Below are 16,050 nucleotides of genomic sequence, written 5' to 3'. Positions count from 1 at the left end.
GAGACTCCATCTCAAAAAAAAAAAAAAAACGAAACAAAATTAGCCGGGCATGGTGGCACACGCCTGTAGTCCCAGCTACTAGGAAGGCTGTGGCAGGAGAATTGCTTGAACCCGGGAGGTGGAGGTTGCAGTGAGCCGAGATCATGCCACTGCACTCCAGCCTGAGTGACAGAGTAAGACTCAGTCTCAAAAAAAAAAAAAAAAAAAAAATCAAGAAAATGTGGGGGGAAATAAACCATATTTAACCATGCAGATAGGGCTTGCACAACTAGATATCAAAATGTGTTATCAAAATGTGTCATAAAGCTATAGGAATTTAAACCTATTCTGTTCTTACCTATTCTGTTCTTTAAAATGTTAAAAAAAAAAAAAAAAGCCTAGAATTCAGTATACATTATGGCATTTCAAATTAATGTAACAAAAAGATGGATTCTTAAATCAGTTTGGCTAACTGGCTATTCATTTTGGAAAATATGAAGTTAGATCCCTACCTCTCACCTTATACAAAAATAAATATCAGATGCAATAAGATTTAAATGTAAAAAATGGAACCACAAAAATACTAGAAGAAAATTAAGGTACAATTTATGTAATGGTGGGATGGAAAAGACCTATCTTAGCATGCCAACAGCCAAAATCATAGAGAAAAATATTAGATCTAACAACTAATCTCAGAGATTAAATCTTTGTTTCACAAAACTGAAAGACAAGCAAATTGAAGGAAATATCTGCACCATATGGCAGAAAGAGAGTTAAAATTTTAACCAATAAAGAGTTTTTGTAAATTAACCTCAAAAGCAGAGCATTCCATTGAAAATAAGCACTACCCTGCTCATATAATAGGTGAGGTAAGAAAAATCCAGAGAAGACTGACTAAAGGATACGTTGGTAACTCCTGGCAAAAGATGAGATGAAATCTGGGCTTTGCAGTCTCCTAGAAACAAGATTTTTCTGCATTATCATGTTTGTAGATCTAAAAAAAGAGAAAGGAAAAGAAAGAAGGAAGAGAAGGAGCAAGGGAGACAGCAAGGGAGGGAAAGAAAGAAAAAGAAAGGAAGAAAAAAAAAGAAAGAAAGAATAAAAAGGAAACCAAACCATATTCCAATGGCTATGGCTGAATGAATTACTTTTGCATGTTTCTACAAATGTTAACTTAAAAAGCAATATCCTACCCTTGCACTAACTATGTAAGTGACCTAACTTCTCGGCCTTGTTGCTCATCTTAGAGCAAGCTGAACTTGAAGATCTCTAACACTGTCTAGTTTAACCCCACTTGCATTAATGTATGACATTATAGAGTTATGGGCAACTCAGAAAACAACCTACATACAATTCAGTGAACATTTATTGGGCACCTACTATGGGCAAGATACCATAATAGACACTGTGGGGATATAGCTTTGGCCTCTACTTGTGTAATCAATTTATTACCATAAAATTTTAGAGCTGGAAGAACTGAATTTTATAAACGAGCAAACAAGCATGTTGGATATACTGAAATATAAAACCTTTAATACATTTATAAAATTAAAGAAAATTTATTCTATATATATAAAATGTTAAGGACTATCATATTCTTTAACAATTCTTTTAAATAATTAGATACGAAAATAGGGAATCTGAGCTTGAGGTCTAGCACTGTCAGAAATCCATTTTTAAGAAAATTATTATCTGAATTCATATAACATAAAACTAAACATTTTAAAGTAAACATTTAGTATGTTCACAATGTTGTGTAACTACCACTTCTACCAGTTCCCAAACTTTCCTTGCAGTGCAGCAATGAATTCCAGATGTGCTCCATCCTTGATCTTGACCATTTTTCCCAATGAAGCCCATGACTCTGAGGAATTTCTCAATTCACTCAGCATAACTAGGCAACTCATTCCATTCTAAAATCATTTAACAAATGTCTATGTAAATCTCTACCAACAAAATGAAGGGCCATATAATTACCCAGAAAAGTCAATCTCTGGAGTCATCCATGAGAACTAATCACAAAACTGCATTTTTAGTAGCTGGACTTTTATTACCTGAATTACTCCCTGCCTCTATTCTCTCATCTCAATCTTTGTGAAAGTTTGCACAGAGTATTCAAAGAGTGTCCAAGTCCAAGCTCACAAGAGATCAATTCATAGGTTCTCTATGCAGATCCTTCTTTGGCAGGCAAGGTTTATGCAAGAAATGTTTGCCTATGAAAAGCTGATAATTATAGGTATGCTTTAGAAAGAAATGACAATTGCCATGAATATTTACATAGTACCTTAGAAATATGCTTTTAAGCTAATCATAAAATTACAACTACCAACATTTTCTGAGAATTTATTATGCTCTTGACACAGGTCTACGTGATTTCTATACATTATTTCATTTGAACCTTACAACCGTTACAACAATACTGCGGCTTAGAGGTTACATGACTTGCCCAAAGTCATCCACTTTACAGTAAATACCAGGCATACTTCTTCCCTGAGACCGCATTGCCTATAATGATCCCTGAACCGTTTCTATAAAGAATTCCCACAGCAGCTGGGATAAACCAAAGCCACATGGCTTAACTTTGAAAGGCACTCCCAGGCAGTCTGTGGGGAAGGAGCAAAAGGTTCACCACCTTTGAAAGACTTAGGAATTCCAACCATTAGTCATCAGCAGAGGTGCATCAACAAACACTGGTTTTCAATCCATGTCAAAGATATTTTCATTATCCCCAAGAAAGGATTAAAAACTGTCCCCTCTAATATCACAACCTGCCCCCTTGTGCCACCTTCAGCACTCCCAACCCCCTTCCCTAAACTGCTGGTTTCCCATAGTCTTATCACTATCTAAACACTATACCATTTACTAATTGATTGTGCATGTAAGTATTCTAGTGTGCTAGAATGCAAACTCATTGAGAACAGGGATCTTCATTTTATTCACTGCTGTGTCTCCAGTGTTTAGAGATACAGTGACCTGGGTCACAGTTGGAGCACGTTCCTCTTCCTTACAAAAGTATATGATGGTATCTATTCAAATCACTTTCTAACATTTCACCAAAACCTGCTAAACGCTGCTAAATATTTCACACATTTGAATGGAGACACTGACACATTCATAAGTGAATGCAACAGCTACGTCACCGAGGAGAAAGCTGTAATTATGGAATAATAGAACTATCACTGACAGATGGAAGGGTTTTGCTTGTTGTTACAGCTTATCCAGGAATTATATAAAGAGTTCAGTGAGTTAGCATAACTGACAGGCAATCTATGCATACAAATCCTGGGAAGCTGAAAGGTGAGAGGGGAGGGCAATGAAGGAAGGATGTTTAATATTAAAACGTATGTGCATCTTTATAACAGAAGTTACTGTTTGGAAAATGTTATCAATGGCCATTAGTTCTATAACAGAAACTATGGAAAACAGTGTGACAAAGTAGTATGGCAGAGCATGGGTTAATAACCATTTTCCTGCATTAAATACTTTGCAATTTGCCAGGCACTGTTCTGAAGCCTTTACACATATTACATCATTTGAATATCCTTACAACAACCCTGTGATACAGGGGCTGTTATTATTTTATAGATAATGAAACTGGGGCTCAGAGAGGGTGCCTAACTTGCCCATGGCCACACAGCTACTTAGTGATGGAGCTGGGATTAAGCTGTACTTAATTTGTACTCTACCTTGGTGTTTCTCAACAGGGTGTAGTTTTGTCCCCCAGTTGACATGTGGCAATGTTTGGAGACATTTGTGGTTATTGTAACTAGGGGGAAGGAACTACTGGCATCTAGTGGATAGGAATGCCGCTGAACATCCTCAGGGCAGAGGACTGCCCCACAACAAAGAATGTTCTGGCCCCTAAGCGTCACTAGTGCCGAGGTTGAGAAACCCTGCTCTCAAACTCTTAACCTCTGTACTTAAAGCTTGAGAAACACCTTTGATAGAAGGACTTCTGTCCTTTTTAGGAGGAAAACAAACTGTAACATGTGGTTACAGGTGGTCATGTTACCTTATAAGAGAAGTGCATTCATTTCCTGAGGCTGCTGTAACAAATTACACTAAATTTGGTGGCTTAAAACTATGAAAATTTATTCTCTCCCAGTTCTGGAGGTGAGAAGTCCAAAACCAATGTCACTGGGCTGAAACTGAGGTGCTGGCAGGGTCATGCTCTCTCTGGAGGCTACACAGAGACTCTGTCCCTCACCCCTTCCAGTTCCTGGTGGCTGCTAGAATTGGCACTCCTTGACTGGTAGCCACATCACTTCACTCCCTGCCTATGTCTTCACATCACCTTCCCCTGCATGTCCCTCTCTGTTCCCCTCTGCCTGTTTCTCGTTAGGATGCTTGTAAAATATTTAGGGCCCAACCTGAATGATACAGGGTAATCCCCTCAAAATTCTTAATTCAACCACAACTCTACAGAGACTGTTTTTCAAAATAAGGTAACATTTACAAGTTCTAAGAATTAGGATGTGGATATCTTTGGGGGACCATGAGTAGATATTATTATTCTGATTTTACCATGAGGGAACTTCAAGTCATGTGCCCAAGGACAAATGGCTAACAAGGGGTAGAGGTGGGATTTGAACCCAGATCTGTCCACCTCAGAAGCTCATTCTTTTTTTTTTATTCATTGTCACCTACAGAGGCTGGAGAAAAGATCTGAAACCCGGCCGAGTGCAGTGGGTCACTCCTGTAATCCCAGCCCTTTGGGAGGCAGAGGTGGGCGGATCACCTGAGGTCGGGAGTTCGAGACCAGCCTGACCAACATGGTGAAACTCCGTCTCTACTAAAAATAGCCGGGCGTGGTGGCACATGCCTGTAATCCCACTACTCGGGAGGCTGGAGCAAGAGAATCGCTTGAACCTGGGAGGCGGAGGTTGCAGTGAGCCAAGATCGTGCCATTGCAGTCCAGCCTGGGCAACAAGAGTGAAACTTTGTCTCAAAAAAAAAAAAAAAACAAAGAAAAGAAATCTGAAACCCAGCCTCTGAGTGGGGCCTACTGCAAGAAAACTACAAATCCAGGTGTATTCTAAGCACTGTCTGTAAAAATTATGATGGCACAAACTTTCATGATATGAGTGTCTGAAGAATACAATCACCTGTAATCTTTGCATAGAACTGTCTAGAGCCTTCTTCCTGAGTCTAAAGTAAAATGCAGCAAATTACAGCTATAACTGCACATGCTTCTTTAGCATTTGTACTTTATTATGGACTAAAATCCCACACTTGTGAGAAGAAGTCATTGCCAGTGGAGAGAAGGATACGGTGGGACTGTGTGTCTGTGGGGCTGGAGTTTCCATAATCCCAGAAATGTTTTGATATTAAAAATATTGGGCATTTAGCTGCAAAAAGGAATGAAGCACTGACTCAAGTCACAATGTGGATGAACCTTAAAACATTACGCTAAGTGAAAGAAGCCAGGCACAAAATGACACAGATTGTATGATTCCTTTTATGTGAACTACCCAGAACAGTTAAATCCACAGAAACAGAAAGCAGATTAGGGGTTACCTCGGGCTACAGGGAGTAGGGAATGGGGAGTGACTGCTTAGTGAGGATGGGGTTTTATTTTGGAATGGTGAAAATATATTGGAACTAGATAGAGGTGGTGTTCACCTCTATTTTTCATAATAAAATGGTTAATTTTATGTTCTATGAGTTTTACCTAAATAAATACATAAATGAGGCCTCTATGCTAAGCAAACTCTGGGGTAGACAATCCATTTCCTTACAATGTAGTGTTAAACCATACTGTGGATCAAATTCTAGAGGAGTGGCTTCTAGCTAAGATATTATGATTTTATATGACCCTGGACTGGATATGTCTTCTAGTACTCTACCTTTTGGATTATGACAAGAAGGTGTAAAAAACAGCAAATCATACAATTTTAAAATTCACTTCTAATTTTTTAACTAAAGTAATAAGTACTTGCTGTAAAAAGAAGCTATATTATGCCAAAATTTATAGTAATTTCTAGAATAAAAATTTTACCTCCCACTCTCCTAAAATTAGTTGCCTGCTTGCATTTCCTTATAACAGAGCCAGATGAGATAATAAAATGGAAGTACTGTGTTAACTCTGAAGCATATTTCAAATGCAAGGCATTATTATTAGTGTAAATAACGATACTCATCAAAAAGACAGCATAAAGGAAAACACTGCCATGTTACAGCGCACACTTTATAACGACGTGGCAGTAATAACTAACCAACAAAATTGGTGGTCTATTATTTTACAATCAACAGACAGTAATTAAGCAACAAACTTCAACTGCTGCAGTTTCGATTTGATAATAACCAGATAGGACACACCAGAAGAATGTGCACATATGAGATAAGCCTCCTCCTCCTCCTGAAGCAAGTACACCCAAGTTGTTGCCCAGGAAGTCTAGACTGCCCCCAGTGCCTTATACGGAGTAAAACTTGTTCAGGGAGGACTGTGAAATTCTCTGACTTGTGGCCAGAGTTAGGACTGTCTATGGAGTAGGCAGGGAAAGAATGAGAGGGAAGGCGATTGCCAAGCCTAGTTCAAGTCCAACGCCTTCCTTCAGAATCCAGCTTCTATTCCTAAGGAGAAAGACATTCCCATAGCCCAAGAATCCCCAACTGTGTGGGCCAAGGGCAGGGACAGGTCCGGTGTGAGGGGGTTAGGGGAGGTTATGACAACTTTGGGGATCTACTACCTGTAAACATGCTGCTTTCATGGGGCTGCATCTTGAAGAGAATTTCTCTTGCTGTGTACCATGCAAGATAGATTCTGGGCTGGGAACTAGTCTTTCCATTCCAGCCCGAGGCCAGGCTGCTGCTACCTCGGCAGGATCTGGAAGTGGTAAGCCAGGCCTTGCTGCAAGGCCAGAGGACAGCTGGACACAAAGGACTGCAGGAGAGGCACAGAGAGGACAAGACCAGAAGAGACATGGAAGTACTGAGCTCTGGGCCATGCCTGCCATCAACCCCTTAGGTTATATCACAGCTAACTCTCCTTGGTGTGGGTATCTGTAAAATGGGGTGGCACCTCTGCTCCACTTGCCTCAAACTAAGTTCTTGTTAGAAGAGAGTGAGAGAAAAAGACAGAGCCAGAGGGAAAGAGAAAGTGAGACAGAGAGAGGAGAGAAAGGGTGAGGGGAGATGATGATGAGCAGAAAAATATACCAAAAATTAAGCCTTGTCTCAGTACTTCCAAAACTCTGTGCATGCCATGTAACTAAGAATCTGTTTGTTAAGGGTTAACACACTTTGGGAGGCTGAGGTGGGTGGACCACTTGAGGCCAGAAGTTCAAGACCAGCCTGGCCAACATAGCAAAACCCAGTCTCTACTAAAAATACAAAAATTAGCCAGGCATGGTGATGCATGCCTGTAGTCCTAGCTACTCGGGAGGCTGAGGCACAAGAGTAGCACAAACCCGGGAGGTGGAGGTTGCAGTGAGCCGAGATCGCACCACTGCACTCTAGCCTGGGTGACAGAGAAAGACTATGTCTCAAAAAAAAAAAAAAAAAGAGTTAACACAAAAGAAGAGAGACATTTGGGGAAAGAACAGCTTAAACAAAAGTAACTTTTTAATTCATGCTTTCATTCATTTATTCAACATATATTTAGTGAGCACTGGTTAGTTTCTGAATAAAACAGATATGAATTTTCCTTTATGGGGCTTACCATCTGATGTGAGAGTAAGACACTAAATAGCTTGTATAATTTATTTGGAAACATTATCATTTATAATGTAAGATGTACTGTGAGGGAAATAAACGGAATTGCAGTAACAGAAAACAGAAAATTAGGGGAGATCTACTTAGGTGGGGTTTGAACAAAGAAGTCTTTACTAAGGAAGGAACATTAAGGAATCCTGAAGAAACAGAAGGAGCTGGCAACGCAGAGTGGGAGCAGGCAGCAGAGAGGCAGCTTCCTGGATGGAAGATTCAGGTGGAGCACAGGCCCTGGAGCAGGATGGAGGACAGGAGAGGAAGAGGCTGGAGTGAAGTGGACACTCCTGTCTACTCCCAAGAGCCCTTTCTATGCTGTGTGTCATGTGCATCTCCAAGAGCTAAGGATAAGCCCTGCTTCCCAAGAAAGTATTACAGAATGTCAAAATGGGATGTGTCAAACAAGCCACTAAGATGCATGAGATACCAGATTCCAAAGTGAAGTGCCAGGCCTAGATGCAGTATTTCAAAGAACATAGCCCAAAACCTTTTTCACTGGTCTTAAACCTCTTACCTACGGTGTGGCTACAAGTAGGTCAGACTGTTTGTTGGTGGCTAAAAGGAGAGAATGTTTGAAGCAAGCAGGCTGCAGTCCAGTCTGGTCCTAGCCTAAAGGACTAAGCTTAGGAAGAGATAAGAGTACCTGCGCCTCCCTGCTTCTCCCCTTTCCAGCCTAGTGAGGGGGCTCAACAGGACTACCTGGAGAGCATGAGGCTCTTATGATGTGGAAGGCACTGTGACCTTGTTTGGGACTTCTGCCTAAGAAATCTGAAGAACTGGAGAGCTGGCTGGATGCTGACAAGACAAGCCAAAGGGAACAACAGTTGCCCTGGGAGCAGCCTGCCCTCTCCCAGTTGGTGGGAACAAAGGAAGTGTGAGTGTTTCCCATGGACCACACCATGAGCATATGTACAGGGCTATATATTAGGGTCTTCCCAACAAGGGCCACCTGGACAGCAATAGAACCCAGCAGACAGGAGTACGAATGGATTGGTGGGCTTTCTAGAGACTGTGGAAATAGTCTGCAATTAGGCTGAAGAGAGTGCAGCAGCCCCACCAAGGAAACTGGAGGTGAGAGGCCCCCAGAGACAAGGTGAGAGGATATCTCCAAAGAACCCACAAAAGGGCCCCACAAAAGAACGAATCAACTCTAAACACCCACAACACAAAAAGAGCTCTCCTATGATACCGCCTGCCTAGTAAAAGCTTTCCTACACTCCTTCCTGTTCCCCACCCAGCCCCTTACCCCAGTCCAGAAGTCATAGCTACTGAGTAAGCAAGAGAAAAAGCCTCCAACCACAGCCCCCTCTCCCTGCAACAGGCCCTAGCCAGGGGAAGGGGAGCAGTTATAAATATTAATGAAGTTGGAAGCTTTAACTATCCCATGATACTAGACATTTTAAATATCTGGCAAATTAAAGTGGGGCTTTTTATTATATATGAGGAATCAGAATAGCCACGTGATATGTTTTCATCCAAAAAACAGGGGAAATGCTTTCCACTGAATCAATTTTAATGGGAGAGTGGGAGACTTGATGAAGTTGTTTTTTCATGGCCTCCCATAAAACCTATTTGTTCAAGGCAGATTATACATAGAACCCCATTGTGCTAGCACATCTCATGGAAAATGTACTTTCCAAAAATGAGGCCCAGCAAGCCCCAGCTTGAGGATGAAGATCACTGTGGTTTGTGGGTCCACCTTGTAACATTGTCCATCCTTGGCCAGGCCATGCAGAGCTTTCAGTATCTATGGCAACTGAGGCTACAGACCTCCTGCATACATCAGTGGTTCTCGTTCTTACACCTTCCTCCTTTTCCAGGAAGACAAATGTGTTTCAGGAAGGAATCCCTATCACCAGGAACCCCCACCAAGCTCAGCTCTGATCCTCCTGAAACAAGCTCTGATTGAGTTCCCAATATTGTGCCCTATGAGTCGTCTTCTTAGATGTCACCCTAACAAGATTCCCAGTACATTCATCTGGCACCCAGTTGAGAAGGCCAGAGCCTCAACCCATACTCAGCAGGAAACCCAAGGAGAATCAATGGAAGGACAGGGGCCTCTTTAACTCTACCCATTCAATCTCCCATTGTCTTAGTGTCATGAAAAGCAAATCTTAACATTCAGGGCAGTAAAACATGACACAGAACTCATCTTCAATAAACTGGCACTTTGGTTAAGCAGATGTGAAAAGTCAACAGCCACAGCATCCTTATATGCCAGTGGGTTTTAGCAAATCAGCATACACTGACCAAGCCTTTCTGATATTGGAAATATTGCTTACCAAATCTACACCATGTGAAAGGGATTTCTCCTCACACATATGCACTGTTTTTATGAAAGCTCATTCAAAACTGACATTAAAAGACATTTTGGGCCAAGCCTGGCTCGTGCCTGTAATCTCAACAGTTTGGGAGGCTGAGGCAGGACAATCACTTGAGCCCAGGAGTTTGAAACCAGACTGGGCACACAGCGAAACCCCAACTTTATACTAGAATAAAAAATTAGCCAGGCATAGTGATACGGAAATGTAGTCCCAGCTACTCAGGAGGCTGAGGCAGGAGGATTGCTTGAGCCTGGAAGGTCAAGGCTGAAGTGAGCTATAGTTGTGCCACTCTAGCCTGGGAGACAGAGCGACAACCCTGTTTCAAAAAAAAAAAAAAAAAGTTTTGGTATTTGGGCTATTTTAAAAATGCACAGCAGAGGATCTGAAGGTTTCTGGGCCTGCTCCCCACTAGGTTCTGAGCTCCTTGAAGCAGGGACTATGTTTCATCCACTTTTGTACCCTCCTAGGGCCTAGTATATAATCTGGTACATATGTGGGTTCATTCAAATTCTGATAGCTGGTGAGTGAGTGAACAAATGAACATTCTGGCTCATATTTTCAGTTAGATTTGTGTGAATACTATAATTAAATCTGTTTTTAAAAAGAGAGAGACCTGCTATCCATCATTGTTGACCACTCTATTCTCTACAGACCATTTTGAGTGCATTTATTTGAATCTTGCAGTCAGATGCTGTAGTGTTCTTTTGTGTAAAAGATTTTCCTGGGGCACCTCTTTCTACAGGTTCCTGAGGCCACCCACTTCAGCTGCCCATTCACACCATTCAGAAACAGCAAAGATCCAACATGGTATTGGGCTCCATCAAAGGGAATCAATGGGTCTCTCGAAGGGAATAATACTGCTTTAAAATAGGTATTTTCAAAAGAATTACCTTTCACCTCTCTCCTAGAAGGACCTTCAGAGATGAAGCAGAAAGAGAAAAGGCCCTCAAATGCTGAGAGATATCAGGCACCAGAGAAAGGTCACAGGACTGCGGTTGGACGGCTCTGCAGTCACATCTCAGCTCTGCTGGGCCTTGGCTTCCTCATCTGTAAAATGGAAATAATAATGCCTACCTCAAACAATCATGGTGAAGAGGGGAATAAGTGAATGTATGAAGGCTCTTATTATAGCCCTTGACACATAATAAGGGCTCAAATGGTGGTTAGTTCTACATACAACGCAAATTACATACCCCTATCTGTATATTTAAAGATAATTTTGTGTCTGACTGGTCCACAACTCTCAAAGGAGCTGAGATCCAAAACTCAGCTGTTTAGAACTTGGAATGCACTTTCCCATGGAAACAGTGCTACAAATCATAGAACTTTAGAATCAGAAACTAGATGACCTTACAGCACATCTACTGATGTAGTAAAACTTCCCACTAAATGTAAGGTTTCTTAATATAGGCTCTCTGATGTTGAAATTCTAAGCAAGGCCACCAAAACCAATGTAACCCATAATGTCACTGAAACCACATGCAAGGAAACAAGTAATAGTGGAAAATAATTTTTAAATATTCAGTAATATTTCAGCTTCACATGTTCTTCTAACCTCAGCTAAGATTACCTTCCAATTCTGAAACTCATATAGAAGTGAGGAGACATAAACTTCTTATGAGTAGGGCCATGATAACTTACCCTGGTTCTCTCCACCCCCAACAACTACCACCCAAATCTTCCAATTAGTAATACGTGATAAGGACTCTATCAGCAGCATGAACAAAATGTAACGGGCCCATGGAGGAGAAAGTGATAACTGGGGGGCTAGAGAGGGTGAAGAGAAATGCCAAAGAGAGGAAGAGGTGAGGCGTGGAGAAGGGAGGCAGAGAACAGAAAGAAAAGGCTTGGTTACCAAGTTTCTCTTCTTTATCTCTTTGCTTAGAGTTAGCCCCATCTCACCTGGTTGTGCAGAAGCAAAACTATTTGTAGAGGTCATTCCACAATGGATTGCTGGGCTTTCGAGACAATTTGAGACACTGTTTGGTCACATGCTAATATCATTTTTTAGGGGTCACCCCTCATCCTCCACCTTGACCCCTGGCCATGGCAGTCTCTACCCACGCAGTGACAGCAAGAAGGCAGAGTGCTCTGGGATATTTCTACTGCTTGTTCTCTGGAATGGAATCAAATGACTGTACTTACAGCACATTCAGAAGCCAAGGGTGCTTAGTTTGGAGAGTGCATAACATTGCCTTCGATATGGAAAATTCCAAAGAAACTGCAAAAGTGACCAAGGAAATCTAGTTTTGGATAAAAACTCTAAGTCCTACTCAGATGACATGGGATAATGTTAAATGAAACAAAAATCAACTTATGAAAAAATATGATTCCAATTTTTGAAATGTATGTACACACACTGTTTTAGGCATTCTTAGATATATCTGCTCAGAAAAAAGGAAGCTAATACTCCAGAACATGAACAATAATTTTATCTGTGTTAGAGAATGAAAGAGTAGATATATTTTTTCTTCATAATTTTCTAAGTTTGGTTAAATGGGCAAGTAATTATATAAAAGTGGGTAAAATGTCATTTAGAAATACTAATTTGAGATTTTAAAGCTAAAAGACTTCTTAGAAATGACCTGATCTAAAACTTCCCCCAATCCTTCTCAGGTTTGTAGGTAAAAGACCTCTGGCACACCAAGTGGCTTCTGAGCCTGAAGTCTTCCAATTCGGGGATAACTAGCTACACCATGGCTTGAGCTCAGATCTTGTGACATTTATGGTCTGTGCCACTCCCATAATATCACGTTGCCTAGAGTCAGAGACTAATGAACTTGATAAGGAAATACGCCATGAGGAAGGCACAAGCCTTACTGTGCACACCTATATTTCTCACTAAATAAATATTTGCCTTTGAAGCATATCATAATTTTATGACATGCAAACAATTCAGTTGCTAAAGAAGCTCCAGTGATTTCATCAGAGCTACTGAACCAGAGTGCTAGTTATGAAGTTTGAACTCCTGCATTGCATAGAAGACCACTATCAGAGAGCTTCACGATAAAAATGTATTAAAAGGCACCTTAGTCCTTATGCTAGGTATCTCTGTGATTATGGAGAAGACATAGGTTATTTGTCTTCTACTGTTGTGAAGACATAGGTTATTTCTGTCTTCTACTGTTGTGAACTACACATAAAACAGCCACTTAACTTCCATTGAACCCAAGAGACTGTAGAGACCCATTGTATCATACTGTATTAGAACTACTTAACATTTAGTCAGCCCAAAAACATGTATAGAAATCAGATAAACTAAAAACACTTTCTGAAAGTATCCATGTCCTAAAGGCTTTAAGTACTTCTATTTATAAAGCCTTGTTAGGAGCTATGCAACATCTAAATCTTACCAAAAGATCCGTCCCAAGATCTTCCATTTCTTCAGGGAGAAAATTCAGACACTGGATGCAAACACATGTATAGCAGAGCCACACAGAATTGGCTTCCTGTTTTGCTCCCTTTATCTTACTGGTAGGGATTGGGAATGCTTTCTAGGCAAAGGGTGGGGAGCTGGCCTATCAAGGACACGGTAGCAGAAAGGACTGGCCGCAGGTAGTGAGGTCAAAGAACTGTTTTTCAGATAAGCAGAGACTCTACACCTGGTCACAGCCACAATGGGTAGCTTGTTCCCTGCCCAATGTGCTAACCAGGAGCATAATACATGACCCCAGAATATACCTGTGGCTGGCAGACAGCGTGCAGGAGTCTGGGCAATACATCAGTTTCTTGGGTTCAGCAGTAGTAAGCCTAGACTGAGAACCTGAAATTAGCTATGCAGGTCACATGAGTTTAGGGCAAAGCCTCAAGCATGCATAGGCACAGCAGAGCAGAGAATGCCTGAAATGAGCACTGAAAGCATGAAAATGCTGCCTGGGGAGAATTCTCAGTGGAAGGAGCTAGAGGAGAAGCGCAGGAAATGGCAGGCTGAGAAGTGTTGCAATCTGAGATATCACAGGCTGCAAAACATTCCTCCAACCAAAATTACTTTGGTATTAAGGGAAGCCCCAAGAAGGAGGCTGAAATTTATGTTTAAATATAAATGCTGACTTCTTAAATATTTTAAAGTTTTAAGGAAAGAATATAATGTGCTAACGTGGCCTCTTGTCTTTGTCAGTCAAAATAAAGGTACACAAAATGGATCAAGAACTATACTACTATATCCCTCAGTCAAAGATCTCCAACTCTGAGAGGTTAATCTAAGTATACAGACAAAAGTATACATACAATCTTCTTCATAGATTGTATGAAGATGTACAAATGTTGTGTCCCATAACAGCAGAAAACAAAGAGTTGATGATATTTGAGTACTGATAAGAGGGGAAAATCAGACTAAGCAAGAGTAAACTGAGGCACATGGAATATTTTAAACTCCTTTACAAATGACAATGTGAAGACATGAAATAGGAAAATAAAATATGAAGTTTAAAAATTCAAAATTAAATGGCCATAAAGATTACAGCGGAATCAAAATAGTGGTGCTGGGGAGGAAGCTAGAGAAACAGTCGATGATCAAATGCTGATGGTGGCCAGGATTGTTCAGGGTCGGGTGACGGAGAATGGAAAAACTGAAAGCTGGACCCCATGGTAAAGCCATGGAGAACTTTTTTGGCTGGTGAAGAAGAGGCTATAGGCTCATCCAGAAATGTTTAGGCATGGGCCTGAGCCCAAAAAAAAGAAAAAAAAAATGTTGGCCTTCCTGAGATCAAAGTGGGCTCAAGTGCACTGTTTGAAACTTGGATTGAAGCGTTGAAAATGTGGATAGTTTAATATGATCCTGAAGAAGGGTGATCTGAAGGAACTTGCAGATTAAAAGAAAAGGGGCCCCTTCTCAGAGAGGGCCCGAAAGGGTCTGTTTAAGCTAGAAATATCTGGAAGGGTCCATTTAAAAGTCTAGAAATTTGGCCAAACTCGCCAAGGGACATGAGACTCAAGTTGTACTGCCCGATATCACATGAGAGAGGGAATGGAGCAAAGTGATTAACTTCACCCCACCCCTTGTCATCTCCAGCTTTCAGATGAGAATACGCAGATCCAAGGAAGGTGATGCCAACTGCTGGCCCAAGATGACAACTAGTTTATGGTGGTGACAGGAACAGTACTCACATCTTTTCCTCTCAGTCCAGCAATTCTTTATTATAGCATGCTCTCATAGCAACCATATGTAGGTGGACCCAGCATTCTCCTACCATTCACGAATTAACCTTAAAAAGTCATTTCCACTATACAAGTGTTACTGTTTTTATTTTTAATTGGTGAAATTCAAGATGGCCAAAAATAAAGAAAATCAACTGTTGTTTCAACTATAAATACAATCTCAATTTTAGAAGTTCTCATTATTTCTGTTAAATGTATCTAGTTGGTGTTGGCCTGTTTTCATAGTTCATATTGTGAAGATTTATTCTATAGGTTTACATCATCAGCCACATAAATACGAATTTTTCAGATTTCTATCCAAGTTCTAAGGATCCTTCTTCAGTTTGGGGCCAAGAAAACCCTAAATACCTGCCACTAGAAACCTCTTTCTAGGCCGATGAACACTCAGTCATTACGTATGTTATGGCATATGAATGGAATCAGCTATGAATTTATTGTACTATTCTGTCATCCTCCAACATCTCTCTATTATGTGCTTAAGGAGACCGGCGAGAGATATTTGTCAAATGCTTTGATGTCTTTGGCATTATCTTCCAATATAGAAGCCCCTTTTATAAAAGAAAATGTGACAATTGGTCACTATGCATTAGTAAATTTATGCTGGTTCCTAAGGATCAATGCAATCTCTTCTCTGGACTCCTAAATAATTTATACGATGATAGTTCAGAAATTTTGCAAGGGTGCATTTCATACATTGAAAGTTTTAGGAACTCAACTTTGTCAAAAGCTATATAGAACAACATTTGCATATCTCTGGTCTTCTGGAACCTCTGCCACTCTCCAAGTTCACTCAACAATCACCAGCAATGGCTCAAAGATGATGCCTGCTAACTCCTTCAACCCTGCTAACCCTGAGATACAATCCAGTGTGCCCCAGAGAGGT

The 16,050-nt window shown here is 40.8% G+C and overlaps 1 protein-coding gene across 8 annotated transcripts in view; it reads right to left on the bottom strand.

Annotated features, from left to right (window-relative positions):
* The window catches only part of PIP5K1B (phosphatidylinositol-4-phosphate 5-kinase type 1 beta), a 375,712-nt gene that overhangs the window by 260,929 nt on the left and 98,733 nt on the right, over window positions 1-16,050 (bottom strand). For 4 of the 8 annotated variants that reach the window (XM_054501563.2, XM_054501566.2, XM_054501560.1 and 1 more), the window contains one exon: window positions 10,901-11,057. The exons of 3 other annotated variants lie outside the window; for them this stretch is intronic. The gene's annotated coding sequence lies outside the window, so the exon portion shown is untranslated. Of the gene's footprint in view, window positions 1-10,900; window positions 11,058-11,203; window positions 11,358-16,050 lie in introns of those variants that run through there. One more of the 8 variants, XM_054501559.2, reaches the window with a different exon arrangement.

The sequence above is a fragment of the Pongo pygmaeus genome, chromosome 13, assembly GCF_028885625.2.
Source record: "Pongo pygmaeus isolate AG05252 chromosome 13, NHGRI_mPonPyg2-v2.0_pri, whole genome shotgun sequence".
Taxonomy (NCBI): domain Eukaryota; kingdom Metazoa; phylum Chordata; class Mammalia; order Primates; family Hominidae; genus Pongo; species Pongo pygmaeus.
This window is presented reverse-complemented; position numbering and strand designations above follow the sequence as displayed.